This window comes from Sciurus vulgaris (assembly GCF_902686455.1).
Source record: "Sciurus vulgaris genome assembly, chromosome: 3".
NCBI classification, from domain to species: domain Eukaryota; kingdom Metazoa; phylum Chordata; class Mammalia; order Rodentia; family Sciuridae; genus Sciurus; species Sciurus vulgaris.
This window is the reverse complement of record NC_136463.1, coordinates 31,532,808-31,557,636: the sequence shown is the minus strand read 5'-3', so window position 1 is coordinate 31,557,636 and position 24,829 is coordinate 31,532,808. Positions and strand designations below refer to the sequence as shown.

Genomic DNA, 24,829 nt, shown 5'->3' with positions numbered 1-24,829 from the left:
AGCACTGGTACTTTTTTCAAACACTGTTTAGCATGAGTTTGAACCAACAGCCTTGACTGAAGTGCTATATAAATCCCTAGACGAGCACACTCCATGGGCAACCACTCTGGGCCCGCTCTCGCCCTATGAGAGTTTTGTTTGTAGGCACATTTAAATAAATCTTTCTTACACTTACTAACTCTGGTTTCTTGGATTTCGTTCTTCAAACTTGTTAGATGAGAACCCAGAAAGAAGAAATTCATGGTGAGCTGCTGGGGTCTGCTGCAACACTGGAAGGCACAGTCCACCAATGAGAGCTGCAACACTTCCCAGCTACAGAGGCCTAGAGCTTGTGCAGATCCCATCCACCAGCAGAAATGGAGAATGAGTTCTATCTCAAACTCCAATTTCATCGTGAGCTTAGCAAAATACCTGAATTATAGTAGGCCCTCAAAAATGTTGAATATCAATAGCATTTTATCTTACTGTTTAGAAGACTTATCAAAATTTATAATTATATAATTAAACTTTAAAAAATATTCAATCCCTACTAAGTGTATGTTCTGGGAAGAACATGTTTGTTTTATTCCCCACTCAATATACACATAGAAGGAACTCAATCTCTGCTGAAGAAAGGAAAAGGGAAAAGGAAGTAGAGAAGTGATATGATTGGCGGAGAGAACAGATACTAAAGGAGAATGCTTTACAGTAATACTCTGAGACTATGGCAACAATTTAAACACAAAACAAAAACATTCAATCATTCGCTTGTTTTGCCCATATAATGTAAAAACTTATACCTTTATAAATAGTTAGATGAGTCAATATCTTACTTATAAAATAGGTTTGATATTATTGAGATACAGCTGATATATTTTTTTACTATCAGCATAGTTGATTTGGATAGTTCTGCATTATTTTAAGACACACAATTCCTCAATGAGACCAGTGTTAGTCAAGTTAGAGTGTGAGAGGCATGTGCTCAGTGAAAGATACGAAGATGATCTGATTTCTTAACGGTAACATTATAGCATAATCATTGCCTAAGATCCTTGGTCATCATCAAAAATAAATGGGCTACAGAAAAAATTCAGTTAGTCTCATTTGCATTAAGGGCTGAATCAAGAGGAAAGGATAAAATTGTTATATCATTCATTTGACATATAACAGAATTGGACAGTTGCTTGCTTTCTAGAGCGTGAATGCCCATTAAAAAACAAACAAACTAGATTATATAGATTACAATAGCAGAAAAGATTCTTTGAAGAGAAGTTGACCAAAAATATTTGTTTACTACAAGATCAAATTAAAGAGGTAGGAAATGCTGCCTATCAAGAATTTCAAGATGACATCAGATACAGAAATGAGAAACTTATGTATGTATACATAAAAGTATATTATTATTTTAATAAAACAATTTAGGAGTGAGTCTTTAAATATTTACCTCCTGAGAAACTTTTCTCTCAACAGATCCTTAGTTACTCTTAGCTTATGAACTTGTCTGTAGTAGAATAGCATTATGTATTGTTTTTCATTAATAAATGCTTTGACTAAAAACTGTACACAGAAAGTACCTCTATGTAGCTGACTCATATTTTATCATCAGCAGTAGGTGTGCAGAGAGGGAATACATTGGTTTTCTACAGGAAACACTACAGAGATTTGAAATCTAGGTCATATAACAGAGCATTGCTATAAGAGGAGAGCATGAAGGCTTTTTCTTTTCTTTTTTACTTACCACTCAAATAAGAAAAATCATGTTTAAGCAACAATTAACAATTATCTGCTTTATCATTACATTTGGTTATCCTGCATGACATCTGGTTATGGCAATAATGGTCCTTTTTGACTTCTTCACAGCCTTACATGTTACCAATGCCTACAAGGAAGTTTATAGTCAGTCTGTACTAAGGGTAACCACTAGACAGAAGGTGGATGATAAAAGCTGTGCTTCTGGGAAATCTTTTACCTGGAAGTCTCAAAACTGCTTTAAATACCAATTTAGATTTTGTAGCATGGGCAGGTCACAAGGCAAAATGGCACTTAAACAGAAAAGAGAGCTGCTCCTGTGTTCCTACAGATTTGCTAGCAACATGATTTTCTTAATGTGATATCATGATAAACATACCTTCATGCAATGATTAGGTACTAAGGGTCTTCAGAAATAACACAAACACCAACAAATCATTTTGAAAATAAAATATTTAAGTTCTATTCCCAAATGAAAACATGCTCTACAGCAATGTGAATTTATCAGGTCTTGGGAAATGACAATATCTCCTTTAAACATTTCAGAAAATATTTTTATCAAAATGTTTCACTAAGCTTTTTGGTCCTGAGACATACAAAGTAGCTCAGACATTTCAGTTGAAATATAAACAAACAAAGCATAATTTCATAGAGTTTATTTTTTCACCTATATTGGGTCACTAAGACTAAGAAAGGAGACTCAAGCTAAACTAAAACCTTCGTCAACAATTCAGAAAAGAACTGAAAGAAAAGTAAGCATTTCTATCATTTACAACTATGGTTAAAGCTAGCACAAGAATCATGTCTGATCAGTCAAATTTAGTTCAGATTTGAATCTTTTTTTTTTTTTTTTTTTTAGAGGGTACTAGGGATTGAACTCAGGGGCACTCAACCACTGAGCCATATTCCCAGCCCTATTTTGTATTTTTTAAATTTAGAGACAGGGTCTCACTGAGGTGCTTATCGTCTCACTTTTGCCCAGGATGGCTTTGAACTCAAGATCCTCCTGTCTCAGCCTCCCAAGCTGCGGGGATTACAGCATGACTGCACCACTGTGCCCGGCTCACACTTGAATCTTGGACTGTAAATTTAAAAACTGTGCTGCAGGATGACATATCTACATCCTGACCAATGTTCCTATGATTCTCTTTCCTTTGCAAACTCTATACTTCAGATTCACTACTGGCAGAACTCTGCTGAAGAGTTATTTTAAACTGTTACTGGGCTAGAGATTCAAGTATGTTTCTAAACAGCTTATTTTGCAATAATTGTGCCATTGCATTTTGTTAAAGAGAAAAACAAAGGTTTCTACTACAAAACTTAAAATATGAAGGTATCATTAAAAATCCAGAAAAATGCATTAATGAAATTTATACTTCAATTTGGGAGGCAGTATATAATTAGTTAATTAAACAAAAAAGCCCTTCAAGATGAAGAGCACAGGCAAGATGCCACACAAATATAACTTTCCTCTTACTCAACTCTGAACAAATGAAAACGCATAAAGAAGCACAAAACTGGCTGGATTAGAAGCATACAAGCTTCCTGTTCTTCAAATCAATAGTAAGCCACATTTTATATTGATATATTTTTCTTATCTTTGGACTAAAAAAAAAGTGAGATGGTTTAAGAATTATGTTCAATGTACTGCATTTATATTTTTAAAAAGGGTCAATGTGTTTCCTAAGGAAGTCTTTGGAGATTGATTTACTGCAAGATACTTGGAAAAACCTGAAGTAGCCTGTTTCCTTAAGTTAATGTTAATTTGCCATCTACCCAAACAATAAACCAGTAGAACCGTTCTGCTTATAAACTCTCCAACCCACAGTTTATCAATACACTTCATGGAACTTTGTCAGTACCTTATCAATACAGAGGGTACAATAACAACAATATAAGTTGTTAACTTCAGATAACTTATATTATGGTACTAGGACAGAGGATCTATTTTCAATAAAGGTTTGGATTAATGAAACATTTTACAGGTACTTCAATTATTTTTTTCGGAGCCTCAAAGAGTAATAGTGTGCTGAAAACACTTCAAATAAAGTTTGGCTCTGGGAAACAGGGGGAATAGCACTGTTATACCCAAAGGGCCCATTGTTCCATGGAGAGAACTCGGGGCTTAGTTTTGTTTTCAATCATGAAACCAAGAGAGAGGTGTTCCATCTTTTATCGCCATGTTCTGCATTAATGTTATTTCACCAATTATTTTAACCAAAATGCTAACAAGACCTCATTTCACAATCTCACCTTTATTTAAAGATACTGTACTTATAATAAACATTAAGTCTTTCCTGATATGAACCAAAGAAGAAACTGTTCTCCTTTGGAATCTCTATTACTTAAATAGTTCATTTAATCAGGTCTTAGAAACACTTCTATCCCCACAGCCTACACACAGCATACACAGTGGCAATGCGGTGCCCTGAGGACATATTACTGTTAACAGCGCATTCAGTCATTTGATTATCAGTGTATGGTTAATGGCGTTTAGGATAATAACTCAGATACAGACAATCAAATGCTTTAATTAGTTTATTATCCTTTTTTTTTCTCTTTTAGAACAGATCCAGGCCATATTTGACTTTAATGTGAGGGCATAGTGCATTGCGACTTTGAGGCCTTTATAGACAAATAGAATCCTCAAGGAGGTTCCTCAGTGTCTCGTATTAGTTTAGTTTCCAGGAATAAAGGTGGCTTCTAACCTTGGTTACATCTGTGAATGAGATTTCTTTACCATCATTTAAATAATTTAACTTAAAAATAAGAAAAATATTAAAACTATAGAACACCATGAAAGTGGCAGATAAAAACAACAAAGGACTTCCAAACGACTGCCAGGTGAGGGAAAAAAACGAACTAGAAATTTAGGAAAAGTGGAAAGAGGATGGGCTCAAGTCTGTTTTACACATTGGACACTCGACCACACAAACTTACAAAAGAATCCATTGTTTCTCCACTTCACAGGTGGGAAAACCGAAGGACAAATTATGAGCCTCGCCAAGGTCATGATGCTCATTAAGAGACAGAGGTAGGAGCTGAACAAAGGCAATTTGGTTCTTGAACATATGAGCCACTATGCTGCTTCCCCTATTACAGAAACGACGACAAGTCCCATAAATGGGCTTTAAAAAGGAAAAAAAAAAAAAAAAAAAAAAAAAAAAAAAGGACTGGAAACAATTAGGTCAAAATGCTAACAATGACTGCTTCTTGGTAGATTATGAGCAATTTTTCCTGCTTATTCATTCTTTTCGAACCTTTCAAAAATAACAAAAATAACGTTTAACACCATTTTTATGTTAGCAGAAAATAAAAATATTGCTAGTCTAACGAACGTCTTCCCTCTTCTCTTAGCACATCTCAATTTAGAAAAACTATGCATACAGTTAAATGACAGTTTGTAGACAGCTCTCAGATCACATCTCCCTAGAAAGCCACAGAAATCTGGACATAGGCAGGGATTTATTTAAATTAAGTGACTTTTAACATGTTTTAGGATTAGTATAGACTCAGTTTAATTTTCTAAAACATTTCTTTAAATTTATTTCTTATTCTGTGCATTTCAGATGTACAACATAATATTTTGGTATACACATATGTAGTGAAATTAAGGCATCCCATCACCTTCCAGTTACTTTGTGTGTGTGCACATGCATGTGTGGTAAAAGCATCTAAAATCTACTTTTAGCAAATTTTGAAAATATTTTATATCTTTTTTCATATCTTTTAAATTATAATATTTATAAAAGGTCCTTTTGAAATACTGAAATACCATATGAAGAGTAGAATAAAGAACTGATAATCAAAACAGTAGTAAAATGTTATCTCTGTGCTTACCAATTTACTGAAAATGATTATAAACACAGTCAGTCCTTCCTTCACATGTTCTTCTTTGTTAGCAGCACTTACTACTGCTGATCATTCCTTTGGATTTTTTTTCCTCCCTGGAATCACCCTTTCCCTAATAATCTAGTCATCATTTATTGCTATCACTCTGACTGCTCCCCATCTGGTCCCTCCTCTTCTGAGCTGTCACAAAGGACGTCTCCTATTATATCCCCTCTCTGCAATGCGGGGGCTTCAACGTTCAAAACTACATGAACGGACCCCTCCCCCAAACAACATATCTCAATAATGACCTCTCTCCTAACCTCTCTCTGGACCTCTGTCAGTATCTCAGTATGTCTAACATGGAACTCTTCTTCCTTTCCTCTGACATCTGTCTTTCCTGCTGAGCTCCTTGATTTTTAATAGCTCCACCAATCTCCAGGAACCCAGGCTCCAAAATTCAATGTTTCCTTTACTTCTCTTCCTTGTTTCTTCTTTGATATTCAGCCTCATGCAATTCCTTTCTGCAATGTTATTGACTTTGTTCTTCAGTAAACCCTTAGTGAATGACTGCTACCGTAGATTTTGGGGCTACATGGTGAATAAGACAAGTGAGGACCTTGCTCTCCTGGAGCTTACATTGTAGTGGGGAAGATACACTATCAGGTGGCAAAGAAATCCTATTAGAAAAGTAAAAAGAGCAAAGGATCAAGAATCATTGATGATGGAGGTGGTCAGGAAAAGCCACTCTTAAAAGGTAGCATTTGAGAAGAGACCTCAATAAAAGAATGAGTCTTGTGATGTCAGAAGGAGGGCCATTCCAGGCAGGTGGAAGAGTTGAGTCAATAGTGACAGAAGCAAATAAGTTTGGTATGCTACAAGGACTATTAAAAAAAAATTTAATATGGCTGGTATATAGTGAGCAGGGGAAGAGTGGTAGACAAAGACGTCGGACAGTAGGTCAATGAAGGACCTCGTAAAGCCAAGCTAGAGTTTTGATCTTATTTTAAGTATAATGGGAAGTGACTAGAGAGGTTTGACTGGCAGAGTGATGTGGTCTGATATATGTATTAAAGACTACTAGAGAACAGACGATATAGGAGAAGTCTGAAAGCAGAGAGGCCAGTTAGTGTCCTTCCTTTTGACATGACTCTAATGTAGAGTTTAAGCTTCCCTGTTCATGTTACTGCTTCCTCTTCTTCACCCTGCACCCTGGCACTGCCAGACTAAACTTCTTGAAACACAGCTATATCATACTTGATCCTTCCTCAAAAGAACATCAATAGCTCCTTACTATGAAAAGAAATCTCTAGAACATTTTGCCAGGTGTTTTAAGATAGCCCATGACTGACTCCTAACTTATTTTCCATTATTTCTTTTTTATATGATTTATACTCTAGGCAAGGGTTTAAAAAAGTGATAGTTTATGGGCCAAATGTGGTTTGTCATCTGTGTTTAAAGTTTTTTTTGTTGTTGTTGTGTGTTTTTTGGTGCTGAGGATTGAACACAGGGCAAGCACTCTACCAACTGAGCTCTATCCCCAGCCCTATAAATAACGTCTTATTGGACCAAAGCCCCTTTTAACTTACCATCAATGGCTAATTTTATGTTACAATGGCAGAGTTGAATAGTTATGACAAAGACAATATGGCCGCAAAACCTTTAATATTTACTCAACAGATTCTTTCATTAAAAATGTTTGCAGAACACAGCTCTAGGCAAACTAAATTACTTTATCTCACTAAAGATGAATAAGCTTTCATTCAGGTTATAAAAGATTTGGAATCTTTTATTCAGGCACTTTATCCCCATCTCTGTTTTGAGCCACTGTCACTGTCATTCCATTTAGAATGCAGGAAACACTTCCATTCATTAAGCACACACTCTATCCATCCTTCAAGGCCTATCACTCCCCATGAAGCCTTCTTCCCTTCTCTCTGTGGTAGGCAGAATAACATCCCCCAAACAGGTCCATATCCTAATCCAATCCACAGAACCTGAGACTATGTATGTCAAACGGCCAGGGAGAATTAAGATTGCTGATGGAGGTAAGGTTGGACTCAGTTGACCTGAAAATATAGAGATTATCCATGTTGGCTCAATGTAATCATGAGAATTCTTAAAAGTGGACACTGAGTATAGAAGTCAGTGTTAGAATGAAGTTATGTGACAAATTCCTAACTGACTATTGCTGGCTTTCAAGATGGAAGGGCCATGAGCCAAGAAATGTGGGCAGGCTCTAGAATCTGGAAGAGGCAAGGAAACAGTCTTTCTACTTATAGGTATGTGAAGAAGCCAATTTTTGGGGTGTATATTTTTTGTCACCAGTAATGTCCAACAAGGCAATTAGGAATGTACATAAGAAAGTATTTATAAAGGATTCACAAAGTGCTAGTAAAGAGGTACTATGTTATCATTCAATGTACCGAACAGGAGTGAATAACACTTAAATTTTGTTTCCACTAAGGGGTCTCAAAAGGAAGAAGCTGAAAAATAAAATGAATAAAAGATAAAGGCATTTCAATTATTGTCAGGTTACAAAAGGTTTGTACTTCTATGTGATGTGAAGATACAAAACAGAGACAGAGCAAAAGAGTCTATTATGCCAGTATCATTTGGAATCAGACAATTTAAGCTTCTGGCATTTACAAACTCTGAAAGTGTCTCGTACAAAACTATGCACAATGGTGTAGCCTGAGAAGAAACAGAGTTCTGAGTAATCAGAATTTATATTACATTTAAAAAGTCCTTTTATTCACAAAAAACAATTCGCTCATTTCTGTATCCTCATAGTTCATTCATTTGCTTCTCTGTAAACAAATAAATATCAGACTTGCATTTTCGTTCCTATAATTCCAAGAAGGAAATGCACCACAGTAGGGAAGGGAGGCTTTCCTTCTTTTTTGTTGATTTTGTGGGTGAGATAGACTAATAAGGAATTCACTCATCAATCACTGAGCATCAGTTATGTGTCAAGTCATGACAGGTGCTGGGAAGGTTTAGCTGAATGAGACAACATGGCGTGGTGAGGAGGGAGAGCTGTTTCTCTGGGGAACATTCATGACAGCATGTATAATATAACAGCAGCTGCCCACTTCTGGAGGCTGGTGTCTTTAATTGAATCTGTAAAGGAGAACTCTTCTAATTCTCTCACACTTCCTTTGATTAGATAGAAAAGTGAAAGGGGTGGGAGGGTGTTGATAACTCATGAGGAATCTGAAGATTGACTCAAAGCTCTAAGAATGATATTTCTATCTCTTATTCCGATAGAAGAGAACTTTTTATTCCCAGGAAAATTCTACCCTTACTACTCTCAGGTCATTTCCCCCTGGGAAAAGAGAAGCACGTGACCATGGTTTATCCTATTAACTTTCCGTGTTTTACAAGCTACTACTCATACAGCAGCTTAAAGCAATACACATACATTATCCCCCAGTTTGTGAGGGTCAGGAGTCTGGGTGTGGCTTAGCTGAGTCCTCTGCTGAGGATCTCACAAGGATTCAGTCTGTATGTGGAGCATGGCTGCGATCTCATTTGAGCCTCGACTGGGGAAGGACAGAAGGCTTCGGCCACAGACTGCCCTCAGCTCCTTGTCATTCGTGTTTCCCAACACAGCAGTTCATATCTTTGAGGCCAGCAAAGAGGGAGAGACTCCAGAAAAAAGCAATAAAATCTTACATAATAGAATCATGTATTTTGTGACACCTTTCTGTTTTCCATTGGTTCCAAGAAAACCACAGGTCCTGAACATGCCCCAGGGAAGGGAATCACACAAGGGCATGAACACAGGATGGTGGGGACCACTCAAAGAACCTGCCTATACGTTACTAAGCCCTTTCCCCTCTGTTACTTTAATATGCAAAATCTAATTCTCTTTCCTCACTCCATCAAATGTACCTCTTATCATCTTTAATATTTTCCAGTAGTTTAAATTAATTCTGGCTTTAACTTCCTCAACACCAGCCTTAAGAGTTCTTGTTAATTCTAGGTTGTTTCTTTATCCATCTTTTCTACATTTGTTAAATGTGGAAGTTCATCGAAAGAGTTCTGTGAAGCTTCTCTGACTTACTTGGGTACTGCTACCTTTTCTTTCTTATTGTAACTGTATAGAGTGGCATTGGCCTTTTAGGATTTCTTACTCCAAAAGTCACATTCCATTCCATTCTCTCCACATGAGAATTGACACCTTTTATCCAACTTTAAAGAAAAACAAGAATAAAACAAAACAAAACCTTGCATTTAAGGAGCCTGGTATATATCCAGGTATGTCCATAATTAAACAACTACATCCTCATTAGCTTCTTTTGGAAGAATCACAACAATAGCAGATGTGGAGACAGGTGAAGTGCTTCCATATTACAACAGCTGGCCTGTGCTACTGAAGGACCTACTTGGAGGAGGCACCATTGGAACTTTGCCTACTTTCACAGGTGGAGGTCCACTCTCCTAGCTTGGCTTTGGTGTCTTCTATTTTCATCTCTAAGGCTGGCTCTGGTACAATGTCATCACTCACATTCATGACTTTCACTCAGGAAAAGTTGCCTGGGCTTTTCCTCAGCTTCTATCAGGTCTATTACTAGGCATGAGCTTCCCTGGGCATATTTTAGTCACAAAGTCCCAGCAGATGGTGGGTGGTACCCACACAGGATCTACAAGAAAGAAGAGTAGACTCTGTTCTTCCTCTGAGTTTTACCTACTTCTTCCTCAACATTAGCAGAGGTAGCCTCTGTACTCAACAAATATTTGTGGAAAAAAAATCACTATTTGACATCTGTTTGTATGTACAAGTGGGTATTTTTGCATATTTATGCATGCAGATAAGTAATTGTGTACACAGTGGAAGTGAAGCTGCAGGGTCAAAGAAAATGTCATTTAGATTCCTAGAGACACAGCCAGACTGCTCTCCAAAAAAGCTGAATCGAGACAACTATGAGCTCTATATGAACATGCTTGTTTCCTCGCACATTTACTAACACCATAGATAGGACATCATTGTTAATACAGGACAGTCCACTGAACAAAGTGCCTCAGTGTTTTAAATTCATTCCTAAATGAATTAAAATAAATACATTAAATATTATATTTATTAGCTACTAATCCCAATTATGAAATATGGTTCTCCCATGAGCACCTACTACATACCAGGCACTGTAGCAGGTATTAACTGATTGTGCTGAACAAGACATTCACTATTTCTGCTCTCAGAGAACGCATACTTTAATAAAACAGATAGATAATAAACACATTAACAAAAAGTAATGGAAGTGCTGTGAAGAGAATACAACCAGGAAGTAAAATAAGAGTATTTATCTGGAGGTGGAGAAAAGGCCTTTCTAAAAGGCAACAACTGGGCTGAGTATTGAATGATGCAAGGAATGGCACCTCACTATCATGTTATCTTCTGGGCTTTTCTCAAACACATCAGGCATGCTCCTACCTCAGGGCCTTTCCACTTGCTGTTTTCTCTGTCTGGAAAACTCTTCCTCCATTTAGCTCCACTCCAGTAAGTCTTAGAGAAGACTTACTCCTGCCTCACATGGATGAAACACCTGTGAAAATCTGATCTGTAGGTTTGCAGAAAACCGTGGCTACCTGAACTCATCCCTGGGGCAGTTTTAGTGTATTTATCTTCTACATAAATTCAGTAGGGCATCTGTCTCCACATGCCAAGACTAGAAAAACTATTTCTGGAGGATCCTTGAGGCCATCACATAAGAGACATATGCATATATACATACACATATATACACATTTTATATATATTATTTTATATTTTATATACATATATATTTTATATTTTATATATATATATAATTTTAACCTGCAGAGCATTAAATAAATTTGAGCAGAAGATGAAATTTTACTGCTCCTTGATAGAGTGAAATGTTACTTTTTAATTGTTTTCTGGGGATTTAGTCATGGTGTTCTCACAGGAGTAATTTAACAGTGATATACTATAGAAATCTATATTAGTAGAAATCTTACACTGACTTCCAAAGTTTCCAGCTCTCTCTCAAAGAAAGAAAAAAAGAGAAAGAGAAAGAAAAGGAGAAGGGGCAGGGAATAGGAAGAGAATAGTTTAAGGTTATAGAGACAGAATGATCGTTGACACAATGACAACAAACAGTGTATACTATGAAGAAGATGGTAGTGATGATATATCTAGTACCTACCAGACACAAGTCACCTTATTTTAAACAGTTAGCAACTTTGGATACATTATCTTTAATCTTCACCACAAGCTTATGAGTTGTTGATACCTCCTTCTTCACAGATGAAGAAAATGATACTTGGGGAGCTTACAGAATCTATCAGGTAGGGGATCTAGAATTCGGATCCTGCAGTGTATGATCTTTTCACTACACTATTTGGCTTCTTTAAAAAAAAATCTATCTTTCAAAAAAGATTTAGCATGCAAGCTACTAATGTTTATGTAAAAACTAGTGGTAATTTTGAAAATATAGAAGCCTACCTCCTGAGAAAGCCAACATGATCAATGAGTTAGGTATTTTATATCTGGTTGAAACTACTGAAGCTCCTTGAGGCAGTGCAATCTACTGGTTTATCCTGAGTCTTTTTAAGTCACAAAAATTAGACAACACATATTTTGTTCAATGATTCCAATTTTAAAACATCTCTAAAACACAATCTTATATATACGGAGTTCAAAGCGCTTTCATTCTTAATCCTTGAGGAAATTTACAAAGACCGTATCTTCTCCTTGGAGAGAGGAAGCTAACACTCAGAGAGCTCATGGTATTTTCCAAATCAGATGTCATTAGTTATAAGATACCATATGATTTTATATAGTTGAAAAAAGAAAAAAAAGGTACATTGAATTGACTCAAAGCATTTATCAGGAACCCAGCATTTAGGATCAGAACACCTCAATAGGGTTTTGCCATCGTCTTTCCAAGCTTCTGACTTAAGCAAAATTATTTATATTCTTTGAGCCTTGCTTTTTTCATATCTTTTAAATGATAAATAAATAATTGCACAGGGTTGCTAGGAGGACATATTAATGTAAAATAGAACTTTTAAACTCTAAGAGACTTTAAAAAACCTATATCTATGATATAATTTTTAAAGATATTATCTATTAGTAATGTTAATATTCTGTTGTTGAAGGCAGGAACTAAACTTCTGAATCTAAATTGAACTATTTTATCATATTAAATAATTATGAAAGCTGTCACTGCACACATTTGAATAATTCTGCCTTTTCTGAGGTGAGCTGTTAAAAAACTTTGTCCTCATGTGAACTCTGGAGAATACCTATTCCATTAACCCAAAGGATGCATTCAGTTTGGATGAAGATGCTTTTAGGCCTTGAGGGGAAACATTTCTTTCTGACATCATTCATATTTTGCTTATCCAGTTAAAGGACTGAAACATGAATTTTACTTTAGACATTGATCATCATAATTTTAATTGTGAATGGAATTGGAGTGTCATCTTTTGGAAGAGTGATAATTTTCTATAACTACCAATCTTAGAAGCAGTCTTTGCATTTTTTTTTTTTTCTGCCTTTGAGTTAACAACCTTTTTATGTGACAGTCTGTTTACCCTGTTTGTACTTGGGTGTATAGATTTTCACTTGATTACATCCTAGACCTTGCACATTCTACAATCCCCTTGACAATAATATCCCTGCCTTGCAGAAGAAATTAAGCTTTGCTTGTCTGCTCATGTCTTTATACCTTAAGGCTATTGGTAGTATATATGACTAAAGAATATATCTTAGATACTTCCCTGGATATGATCTTCCAAGAAAATCCAGAATATATGATAGTCCTGGGATTGACTGACCCACATTAGATACTTGTTTGCATATATTAAACACTGGAAACACAATGGTTTCCTGATTGTTATGACTAAAAAAACCGTGTTTGTTTGCTTTCTATGTGCCAATATAGTAATAGATTGTTGCTATAGATCTGGCAGTACTGAATAATTTTGGCACCATAATTTCTAAGGAATTTGTTTAATGAGAAAAGCAAATACTCAATAGTTGATAAATGCACAGATGAAGCAATAGGAAAACATGGGGTAGTATAAGAGTCAAATGACAACAGATAATTGCTCTGTGCTACTGGACTTTCAGGTACTCACTGGTATAATATACACATGAATACCAACTTAAAACATTAATACTGAATTTCAGGTGTACAACAACAAAGCTGTACACACTGACACAATACTAATTTCTCTTTTTAAGATAAATATTTGTGTCTTGCTACTCCAAACACAACCCTAGTGACCTATACCCTCCACCTCGATACTTTAATAACAACTGATCTTCCATTTACTTTCATTCTTGCTACCCTTACAGTTCAGTGTCAACTAACTGTCCAAACAATGTTTCTAAAGTGTAGATTATATCCAGTTTCTCCTCTTTAAACCAATCAAGGGCTTTCTACACCACAAAATAAAATCCAACCTACTTTAAAACCCTTTGTGATTTGGCTTCATCCTACATCACCCTAACTTGTGTATCAGACACACTGTTTTTAATTTTTTCTCCCTGCTTATCAAGTATGTCAAGTTTGCTCCTGCCTCGTGGCTTTTCTCCTGGGCCTGAAAAGCTCCTCCCGTGAATTTTCTTCTATCTGAGTCTGAGGTCTAGAGGCACTTCTTCAGAGAGGACTTCTTTGTCCATCAATCTTAACTAGCATCCCCAACTAACTCCTTTGCTAAGACATCACCAGTTTTACTGTATGTGAAACACTGTTCAGCTCCTGGCATGAAATGTTTACTTATTCCTTTGTTCATTTCTGCCCACAACCATTGACCTAAGCTGCCTGAAATCAAGACCCTTGCTTATATTTTTATCTAAATGCCTAGATCAGGGTCTGGCCCATTGTACATATCTGATAAACAGTTCTTTAAGGAATACATTTCTTTTTCTAGAATAAAATTGTGCCAGGGAAGAAATTAGTTATTTTTGGAAGTTAACAGTAATTTACCCATTTAAAACAATTTAGTTGCCCAAGATTAAAGAAGATGTATTTTCTTCATGGAAACTTACAGCAGTAACTTTCAATTTGAAACAATACAAAGAATATATACATTTACCATTTCCCTGAAAGGAGAGATTTCATGAATATTTATAGTGGTAAATTTCTGGCATTAAAAATTAAGTCACCATAGAACCAGTTTGTCTTCTAAAAACAGGTAAAGCTGTTAATTAAGTAATATAGAATCACATAATAAGCTACTCCCTGATGTTTGGAATATGTTTCCCAATTCTAGAAGAGAGATTATGTAAATAGTAAGGTTACTTTGTGGGGGAAGCAATACCATACTGTCCATTCTTTAAAGTTGACTTTCATTAAATAAATAAAGCTCTTCCGTTGGTGAATTCATGCTAATTGATAAAAGTATTATCTTGAGAGAAATGAGAAAATAATGAGAAGTGAGAAAATAATGAGAGGAGTTTGATGTATAGAAGAGAACATGCCACATAAAGTCTGAATTGTGGATCCAAAAGAAGGATCTAAAAGATAAATCAAGAAGGCATTGAAAATGTTGTAGTGTTGCTTTTCCCACAAACCTTTTCCATTGGCTTATGTAAGTTCTAATTAGCTTCAGAACGTAAAGACAAAATGCAGTTACTACTGACATTTTATTTTAAGAGTTAAAATATTGCTAGATTCTGATGGAACAACTGAATCCAGGCAATACATGGAATCAGATGGTTATTGCTTGGGAAAGGAAGAGGTTGTCCTGGTTTTCAATTGGTAGAGCAAAAATTATTTAATTATTAAATCAATTTGTAACAGTTGAACATCCATATTTTTGCTATTAAAAGAAATGCTGAATGAAAATATCTCAATGTATGTATTCATGCACATATTTCATTGTCATTTGCAAAAACACCATCATTGAGTTAAAATATGTGATCGTTAAAAAACATTTTTTAAACTTTCAAAAACCTTTCTAAGAAATGTTTTAATAGCTCTTTATATATATTGCAAAACCGATTCCCAGGGATGCTGTGCCAAGTTACATTCCCACCTGTAGTGGATGAGAATGTTTACTTTCAACTGTAATTAGTGGCAGGCCCAGATGGCTCCCACACTAGAGAGGTTTTTTTTGTTGTTGTTGTTTTTGTTTTTGTTTCTAATCCCTAGTATATGAGCAATTTAAGAAAAGAAAGTATATTCTCTAAGAAGGATTCCTGCTCCTTACTTCCTTTGCTCAGGCATCATTTAGGCCCTTCTGGACAAGGAAATTTTAGCTCCACCTGCTCATCTCAATTCTGTGAATTTCTGAAGTTTAAGACCCCAATTATCATGATAAATTTATTCTGTTTCTGGTGCAGGGAGGCCTTCTTTCCTTGTTTTTTTATCTTTTAAAATATACATGTACACAATTTTAAAAGTTACTTCTCAGTGGAGGGGCAAAATGGAAGGTTGAGCATGAGATTACTGCACAATCTTGATCCCAAAGTCCATTCTAAATCTTGACAGCTGAATATCCTCGCTTAAAATGATGGCCCTCTTCATACTCATATATTTGTACCCAGTCGTACACATTTATTTATAAGAATTTGAATGACATGTGTATGTATATGTGGTATGTTTCATTTTTCTATTTATAAAAGCTTGAATGTAGAGATCTTACTCAGATCTGGCTTTTGACCTTTTAAAGGATGTGAGTGAGGCTCCCTTGTTGGCCTGACATTTGATGGAGTTGTAGGAGTCACTCTCTCAACCCTCCGGCTGGGTGCTGGCCAATGTGTGTTTACATTGTGAATATAAGGATGACGCAGCAGTCCACGGGGAGTGGGAAGTGAGCTAGCACTCGAAGAGGCTGTGCAGAACCATATGGCACTTGATGCAGAATCTGCTGTGCCAGCTCCTTTACATTTAAAGCCCCCATGTATAAAAATGCATTGGATTTATGGGCATTGATCTTGTAACCTGCTACTTTACTGAATTCACTTCTGAGTTCTAAGAGTTTTCTGGTGGAATTTCCAGGTTCCTCTAAATATATAATCATGTTATCAGCGAACAGGGATAATGTGAGTTCTTCTTTTCCAATTCGTATCCCTTTAATTTCTTTGGTTTGTCTAATTGTTCTGGCCAGAGTCTCAAGAACGATGTTGAATAGAAGTGGTGAAAGAGGGCATCCCTGCCTTGTTCCAGTTTTTAGGGGGAATGCTTTCAGTTTTTCACCATTTAGAATGATATTAGCCATGGGCTTAGCATAAATGGCCTTTACAATGTTAAGGAATGTTCCCACTATCCCTATTTTTTCTAGTGTTTTGAGCATGAAGGGGTGCTGTATTTTATCAAATGCTTTTTCTGCATCTATTGAAATAATCATGTGATTCTTGACTTTAAGTCTATTAATATCGTGGATGACATTTATTGATTTCCTGATGTTGAACCAACCTTGCATCCCTGGGATGAAACCCACTTGATCATGGTGCACTATCTTTTTAATATGTTTTTGTATGCAATTTGCTAAAATTTTGTTGAGAATTTTTGCGTCGATGTTCATTAAGGATATTGGTCTGAAATTTTCTTTCCTTGATGAGTCTCTGTCTGGTTTAGGTATCAGTGTGATATTGGCTTCATAGAATGAGTTTGGGAGGGTTCCCTCCTCTTTTATTTTATGGAATACTTTGAGAAGTATTGGAATGAGCTCTTCTTTAAAGGTTTTGTAGAACTCGGCTGAGAACCCATCTGGTCCCGGACTTTTCTTTGTTGGTAGGCTTTTGATGACTTCTTCTATTTCAGTACTTGAAATTGGTCTATTTAAATTGTTTATGTCCTCCTCGTTCAGTTTAGGCAATTCATATGTCTCTAGAAACCGGTTGATGTCTTCGAAATTTTCTATTTTGTTGGAGTGTAGATTTTCAAAAAGCTTCTAATTATGTTTTGTATATCAATCCTGTCTGTTGTGATATTTCCTTGTTCATTCCGAATTTTAGTGATTTGGGTTTTCTCTCGTCTTCTCTTTGTTAGTGTGGCTAAAGGTTTATCAATTTTGTTTATTTTTTCGAAGAACCAGCTATTTATTTTGTCAATTTTTTGTGTTGTTTCTTTTGTTTCAATTTCATTGATTTCAGCTCTGAGTTTAACTATTTCCTGTCTTCAACTACTTTTGGTGCTGTTCTGTTCTTCTTTTTCTAGGGCTTTGAGCTGTAGTGTTAGGTAGTTTATTTGTTGAGTTTTACTTCTTTTATTAAATGCGCTCCATGAAATAAATTTCCCTCTAAGTACTGCTTTCATAGTGTCCCAGAGATTTTGATATGATGTTTCTTTGTTCTCATTTACCTCTAAGAATTTTTTAATTTCCTTCCTAATATCTTCTGTTATCCATTCATCATACAATAGCATATTGTTTAATCTCCAGATGTTGGAATAGTTTCTGTGTTTTACTCTTTCATTTATTTCTAACTTCAATCCATTATGATCTGATAGAATACATGCTAGTGTCTCTATCTTCTTGTATTTGCTAACATTAGCTTTGTGGCATAATATATGGTCTATTTTAGAGAAGGATCCATGTGCTGCTGAGAAGAAAGTGTATTCTTCAGAAAGAGAAATTAGGAAAACTACCCCATTCACAATAGCCTCGAAAAAAATAAAATACTTGGGAATCAATCTCACAAAAGAGGTGAAAGACCTCTACAATGAGAACTATACAACACTAAAGAAAGAAATTAAAGAACACCTTAGAAGATGGAAAGATCTTCCATGTTCTTGGATAGGAAGAATTAATATTGTCAAAATGGCCATACTACCTAAAGTGCTATACAAATTCAATGCAATTCCAATTAAAATCCCAATGACTTACCTTACAGAAATAGAGCAAGCAATTATGAAATTCATCTGGAAGAATAAGAAACCCAGAATAGCTAAAGCAATCCTTAGCAGGAAGAGTGAAACAGGGGGTATTGCAATACCAGATCTTCAACTCTACTACAAAGCAATAGTAACAAAAACGGCATGGAATTGGTACCAAAATAGAAAGGTAGATCAATGGTACAGAATAGAGGACACGGACACAAACCCAAATAAATACAATTTTCTTATACTAGGCAAAGGTGCCAAAAATATGCAATGGAGGAAAGATAGCCTCTTCAACAAATGGTGCTGGGAGAATTGGAAATCCATATGCAACAGAATGAAACTAAACCCATATCTCTCACCATGCACGAAACTAAACTCAAAATGGATTAAGGACCTCGGAATCAGACCAGAGACCCTGCAGATTATAGAAGAAAAAGTAGGTCCAAATCTTCACCTTGTTGGTCTAGGATCAGACTTCCTTAACAGGACTCCCATAGCACAAGAAATAAAAGTTAGAATCAACCACTGGGATAGATTCAAACTAAAAAGCTTTCTCTCAGCAAAGGAAACTATCAGCAATGCGAAGAAAGAGCCTACAGAGTGGGAGAATATCTTTGCCAATCATACTTCAGATAGAGCACTAATCTCCAGAATCTATAAAGAACTCAAAAAACTCTACTCCAAGAATTCAAATAATCCAGTCGACAAATGGGCTAAGGAAATGAATAGACACTTCACAGAAGAAGATCTACAAGCAATCAACAAACATATGGAAAAATGTTCAACATCTCTAGTAATAAGAGAAATGCAAATCAAAACCACCCTAAGATTCCATCTCACCCCAATTAGAATGGCGATTATCAAGAATACGAGCAACAACAGGTGTTGGCGAGGATGTGGGGAGAAAGGTACACTCATACATTGCTGGTGGGGCTGCAAATTAGTGCAGCCACTCTGGAAAGCAGTGTGGAGATTCCTTAGAAAACTTGGAATGGACCCTCCATTTGACCCAGCTATCCCACTCCTTGGCCTATACCCAAAGGACTTAAAATCAGCATACTACAGAGATACAGCAACATCAATGATTATAGCTGCTCAATTCACAATAGCCAGACTGTGGAATCAACCTAGATGCCCTTCAATTGATGAGTGGATAAAGAAACTGTGGTATATATATACAATGGAATATTACTCAGCCACAAAGAATGATAAAATTATGGCATTTGCAGGCAAATGGATGAAATTGGAGAATATCATGCTAAGTGAGATAAGCCAATCTCAAAAAGCCAAAGGACGAATGATACCGCTAATAAGTGGAGGATGACACATAATGGGGGGGAGGGAAGGGTTAGTGTTCGGGTTAGAGTTAGGGTTAGGGAGGGGGGCAAGTATGGAGGAAGGAAGTACTGTATAGAGGGTAAAGAGGGGTGGGGGGAAGGGAAAAAAATAACAGATTGAATCAAACAACATTACTCTATGTAAATTTATGATTACACAAATGGTATGCCTTTACGCCATGTACAAACAGAGAAACAACATGTATCCCATTTATTTACAATAAAAAAAAAAATAAAGCCCCCATGTGCCCCAGTGCATGTCAGACCTAAGTGTATCTATGCTTCCTCAAGTATCAAGCCCCAGTTGGCCTCTGCTTGACAAAGAATCTGTGTGAACCCTGCGGATTTCAACCAATGCCATCAACTCAAGACGAAACAGTGAGAGAGTCTGTCTACTCTGCAGCCACGTCTGACTTCATTCATTAACTATTCAAACTAGAACATATTAAGTCCCAACAGTTAGTCACATAATTGCTACTGTTGTTCAGCAGAAGGAGTAAAATGTTGACCCTTCATGCTTTCCTTTTATGTGTTTCTACCTGCTCCACACTGAAAAGGGCCTAAGATTCCCTTGTAACTGCTGGGGCTTTTGAAGACTTTTGCCCTATTTTTATCATCTATTTATCATTTCCATAAAAATTCTGAAGGAGGGAGGTAAATGCCCGTTCTTCTATTGCCAACTTACCAGGAAATGAATAAGGTCTCTTTTTATTAAAGATCTCCTATGAGATATCTAGCCAGATTTTTAAAAATTCGATTGAAAACAGAACACTCTTTTTGTTTTTGTTACAAAATTATTTTGCCATTCTGTATGTCAATCAAACAAAGATTACAATTCCTAGCAAGTTGTTATTTCACATGAAGATTACACAAAGGTATTATGATGATATTGACCATGTAAACATAGATAGAGATTGGCAGGAGCATCTCTGGGGCTCCAATACTGATTGAAAATGTCTATTTTATCTCCATTCTGTTTCACTGGAAGCAACACAATAGAACAGACCGAAGCTCCCAGAGTTAGCAATAAACTATTGAAAGGTAAGGTGCTGATTCAGATATTTAGCTATGGTTTCCCATGATGATGACATTTTAACTCAAAATCAATAACAACAATAAATGTTTCTTATTAAGAAAAGTTCTCATTTATCAGATTTCCAAATATACCCAAGTCAAAAGAAGCTTTAGACAACAATTTAACACCTGGCATAGAGAAAAAGTACATTTGAATTAACTACTTAATAATCACATAGCAGCAGCCTCAATAACAGCAGCAGCAGCTGCAACACTCAAAATGGGGCATTTTATAGCACTCATGGCTCTGTTTGGTACTTTACATGTATTTTATTTAGTCCTCTAATCTTGCTACATAGATATTATGATCTCCACTCCTTTAGGATATTCCATGAGGAAAAGACCCAGAGGGTAAGTAGTTTGTCCAGGGAAGTTGGATGAGCAATTGTGATATTCTCTAGAGCAACTCCAGGGAACACCAGAGGTTCCATGGAGCATGGTTTACATGGATTCGAACTGCTGCTTGACATACTTCCCATAGGTATTCTGATGAGCAGGGGAACTGCTGCATTTGCTGGGCTGTAGCATTTGTGTTCCCTATGATTCCACATGAGGGGTTCTTAGGCCGGGGCTCAGAAGTACCCTGAAAATGGATGCAAAATGTATATAATTGCACATTTCTGGGAAGAGGATCTTTGTTAGATTTCAGGAGTTCATGATCCAGAAAAGGTTCAGAGCTGTCTTCTAGGTATTCCTTAGAGCCTGGTTTTAAGCTATAAGACCAAAGAAATCTTATCCTTCATATTTCTGAGGAAAAGCCATAGTATAGCATCCTAGAGTACAATTATATTAAAAGAAGGTAGAGGCAATTACCCAAGTGAACATTTCAAATTGTAAGTTGAAACAACCAGACACTCATGGCAAAGAAAAAGAGGTGTGGGCTGTGGCTTAATTATCTACCTCACTATATTAAATTTCTATTTCCCATTATGTATGTAAATCAACAACAACAACAATAGCAACAGCAACAAAAAACTCACTGCTTAAAGAGAAAGAAAAGTGAATTGGATTTCTCTGAATTGTTAAACTTAAAAAGACATGTCCTAAAAAGTTATAAAAATGCTGCGAAATATGCCAACATAAGCAATTATATTTTTAAATAAAATGACAACATAGAAACTCTTTGCTAGTTTTAAACAGCAAAGCATGTATAAATTTGCAATGGATAAAAAGTGCAGATGCAATTTTTCTCCTTTCTTTCAAAGAAATTCTGCTGAATTTTCAATATTTTCTTTGAATAATCATGTTTGACAGATACAAAGGTTAATGTTAGCAAGGTAATTAAAATTAATGATGGCAATGTCCACTGGGCTATGTCTAAACAGGTGTTTCCCTCCACTGTTTCTACCCCAACATAAAATGTTTGAAATATAAAATTCTGAGCTTACATATAAAACATAAGAAGATTATTTTTTCACTTCTAAAAACCACAGAATTTCTATAATGAATTCTTATGGCTTTTGACATATAACTTGATTTAAAAAATGTAATAGGTTACATGAAATTTTAAATACATAATTATTGCAAAAAGTGAGCAGAAAGTATTATTTTCCATGTAATGTATTTGTGAAGTCAAAGCTATACAACAGAACTTTGAATGTTATTCTTTAGCAAGCCAAAATCATGCTTGGAGCTTATTATTTTGACATTTAATTAATATAATTTTATATCTACCTATCTATTTACCTACCTATCCACCTACCTACCTGTCTGTCCATCCGTCCGTCCATCCACCATCCATCCGTCCATCCACTATCCATCTATCCATCCACCCAGGCACCCATTCATTTGGTCCCTAACATATGAAAGATTAACAGTAGCAAACAAGAGGGAGAGTGGAATGTTAGAGGCTGGCAGAAAGAAAACTAGTAGATAGTGATATTAATAGAAGAGACAGAAAAACAAACAAAACCTAACATATTTTTCTACTAACATGCTGCATAATTAATAGATACTTACAATGATGATACTGAGCCATCACAACTAAATTAAATAACATTTGACATATACCATTATGGCAAATTGTATTTCCAAAGATGACCACATTCTCTAAAAATGACAACAAAAATGACTTCTCACTATAAGCTCTTCTATGTGACTTGCCACCTCCCCATCCCTGGGTAAAGTGTAAGTCCCTTTTCCCTGACTCTGCATTGATGACTAGAATATGGTGGAAGTTCGGCTGAGAGACTTCTGAGGCTGGGTCATAAAACAGGTCACATAGCTTCTGTCATGCTCACTAAGATAACTGTGGAAGGCTTAAGACACCTTGTAAGAAGTTTTATTACTTTGAGGCCACCATACCAGAGAGACCACATAGAAGTATGTGTTCCAGTTGAAATCCCAAACTGAGTTCCCATTTGGATGTCCAGTCCAGTAGAGTAATCAGATGCCTCAACCCCAGAAGACATCTGACTTGAACTACATGAAAGTTTTCTAACAAGAAGGGCCTAGCAAAGCCCAGTTAACCAATAGAACCATGATGGATAATACCAAATTGTTGATTTGAGGTGGTTTGTTATACAACAAAGGTGAATAGAATAATTAAAACACTGGTGCCACATAGTAAGTTCAACTTGACATATAGGTTTTATACTATTAATTGTGGTGAGAGTAGGTACTTTGTATAAATAATACTATTTAATCTTCACACCATTATTTTTTTAATCTTCACATAATAGAAAGGGAAATTCTAAGTTATTTTGTAGAAGTTCTCTTCAAAAAATATCTTCATTTCATGAAAGAACTTCTTGTATTTTGGATGCAAAGATGTCTTATTGTCTCTAAATATAATAATTCCATTTTATTTTAGCAATATATATCTTCAGAATATTATCTTATCTTGGTTTAATTGAAAACTATTTCTCTTTGTCTATAATTTCCCTATTAAGCAGTCCTTCCTACTCATGGAGCATTATTAGGTGATTCTTGATTGTGTGTTTACCTTTTAGAAAAAAGAGGATCAATGTCAGAGGTTATCAAGAAATTGTTACCACACTCAGGAACATTTTTGGAACTTTGTGAAGCATTCATTATCTGCTGTTACAGAATTTGGGGGTGTTTTTGGTATTTAGTGGAAGAGTGTCAGGCATGCTAAATAGCCTATTGTTATAGAATCCACTGGACAGTCCTGTGCAACAAATCGCTCTATGTTCTATCTGATTTTCAAGTGTCCTATTAGACATTCATAATGTTAAAAAAACCCTTCCTTTTTAGTTATGTGAGTCTGGAATATAACTGAATTTTTAGGTAAGTCCCAAATATTTTTGCACAGTTTTAATACACATAAGCTTTTCCAGGCTTGTAACTACTAGTAAATCGATGGGAAGATGGCAATTCCTTTTGTTCAGGCCTTAACCAAGAGTAGGTCGCCATTCTGGATCATCGTATTACTCATGGCAATGTGCTTATGTTATTTAAATTGACAATACAACATACTTGTGTCAACCTATGTTCATGGTTGTCACATTTGTAGAGTTTCTATGTGGAGACATAAGCATCTGAGGCTACAATATATCTCCCAGTGTATTTATCTATTGAAATATGTTTTGTTTTATTATAAATTACCTTCCCTTATTTTTCTTCTGTAGTTTGGGTAGGACATGTTACCGATTTTTATAAATGATGGATATAGCTAGAAAAATTATAATTTACATGGAAGGAAAATGAAGGATATGCCAGAAGTGGTTATAAAAAGAAGTCAAAATTAAGATGTGAAAGTGCCCGAGAGATAGGAAGAGGAAAAGATAAAAATGTTCTATCATTTAAGCTTCCCCTAAGGATGTCTCTCTGTGGGTTGGGGTGTTGGAAGTTCCTTAGAGAATTACTCTGCTTCTCTTTCTAGTCTCATGTTGACTCTAGGGCTATCTAGTGACAGATCATACAGTTCCTCTAGAGAGGTATTCTCTTGGACATAGCTTAGGAGTAAATGCCTGAGCCAGTAGCACTGAAGGTAAGTGGTTCAGTGATTCCACAGTCCTTTAGTTATTTACCCTACTGGCTATACTGACTGCCCCAAAGTATATTGCTGGATTTGTTTCTGTTTGTAATCCT

General features: G+C 35.9%; 1 protein-coding gene across 4 annotated transcripts in view; it reads right to left on the bottom strand.

Moving 5' to 3' along the window:
• Positions 1 to 24,829, bottom strand: part of STXBP4 (syntaxin binding protein 4) — a 165,150-nt gene that overhangs the window by 46,592 nt on the left and 93,729 nt on the right. The gene's annotated exons all lie outside the window — the stretch shown is intronic.